Source organism: Furipterus horrens, unplaced genomic scaffold, assembly GCF_987537825.1.
Source record: "Furipterus horrens unplaced genomic scaffold, mFurHor1.1.pri manual_scaffold_5, whole genome shotgun sequence".
NCBI classification, from domain to species: Eukaryota; Metazoa; Chordata; class Mammalia; order Chiroptera; family Furipteridae; genus Furipterus; species Furipterus horrens.
Genome location: NW_028327175.1, coordinates 166,267,100 through 166,268,575, shown reverse-complemented (window position 1 = coordinate 166,268,575; position 1,476 = coordinate 166,267,100). Strand labels below are relative to the sequence as shown.

At 44.4% G+C, this 1,476-nt stretch overlaps 1 non-coding gene across 1 annotated transcript; it reads right to left on the bottom strand.

Annotated features, from left to right (window-relative positions):
- Positions 1–1,139: 1,139 nt before the first annotated feature.
- On the bottom strand, positions 1,140–1,271 carry LOC150010327 (small nucleolar RNA SNORA3/SNORA45 family). The gene has a single exon (XR_016511549.1). It is a non-coding gene; the product is annotated as a small nucleolar RNA SNORA3/SNORA45 family (small nucleolar RNA).
- Positions 1,272–1,476: the final 205 nt, after the last annotated feature.

The following is a 1,476-nucleotide window of genomic DNA, read 5'->3' as shown; positions in this document are numbered from 1 at the left end:
AGAGATCTAACAGATGATGCATTTGTTTTTGACTTCCAATTAATCAAGATAACATCTCTCTCAACCATTAGACAGTAAAATCAATAGCCTAGGCGGCTGCCCCGCCAGTTAGACTAACACACCGATACCTATTATTGGCAAATCAGTGATGTATTTAACCACGTTGTACTATATCATTTTATAATATGTGACTGATGTGACTATGTTGAGGGTGTGCAGAGGGGGTGAATTTTACCCCTGCCTGCCTCCTTCCCACACCCAAAACTGAGGTTGCTGATTCATTTCAAAAAATGGCATGAAGCCACTCGCCACGAGCAATGTCAGAATCCCAGTTTATGAAAAGCATAGGTAGGGCAATAATCCTGGTTAAAAAGGTGGGACAACAACCATAAGAAATGTGAGTATGTCAGGCTCCATCCATTAACAGGCAGTAGTGGGCGGGAACGAGAGGGGCCCTAGCTATTCAGAGGCCCCACTTTCCAACTGAGAGGAGGGAGTAAGAGAGGAAAGATGAGGGAAGAAGAGCAGTGAGGCCCTTTCTGGAAATAGCATGTGGAAGATATCTGAGTTCTAGTGGAGAGGGGAGAAAATTTCTGAGGGATTCGCTGCAGAATTTGGATTAAGTGGCACCTGTCTGAGTCATTGTAAACATTCTTCCAGGCAAACCTACCAAGTCAAGGGCTCCATGGTGTGGGTAGCGAGACTTTCTCTTTAAGGCAATCTATTGCTTTCTGACCCAGAGCTAAAACAGTGAGTGCATAATATGTTCCAGCAATTGGATAGACACCCAGACCCTGTGTGACCAACCAAAAAGTCCTGTAAGACAAGTGACTCTCCCATGGTCCCTACATAGTCTTGTCAAGTCACTCAAGTCCTGCATCACTACCACTCTTTACTAGGGTATGCTAAGTTTCAATTGTCCCAAGCTTTCATCTAATTTGTAAGTATTAGGTCTGCAAGACTCTTGAAGGCCTGATGGGATCTGAAGAAGGCCCTTGGACTAAGGCAAGGAAGAAGTTGGGGAAGTGATAAAACTGCAGGGGCTGAATAAGGGGACTTGCTGGGACACTGAGGCAAAAGGAGATAGTGCTAGTATTTATTTTTATTTTTATTTATTTTATTTTATTTATTTATTTTTGCATTGTCACTAACCTGGTGACTGACTATGCCATAGGGGGGCCACAGTCAGTGAATAAGGCCAGCAATTGCTCTTCGAGGACTCTAGCACACTAAGGCAATAGCTGATACCCAAGCGTGACTCTAGCCTCGATGAGTGCTAGTATTTAGACACTCTTTTGACTAATGCTTTTCCAGGGAGCATTTTCTGCTCCCCTAAAGTTTTCCCTTTCACACCCTGGCTGTACTTGAAACTCCCTCTCTACTGCATCACAGTAAGTGACCTGTTTCCTCTCTCTTCCCAGAGTGACTGTGAGCCCCATGAGTCTCATTTCTCTCCATTCCTCCAGGGAAAACCCA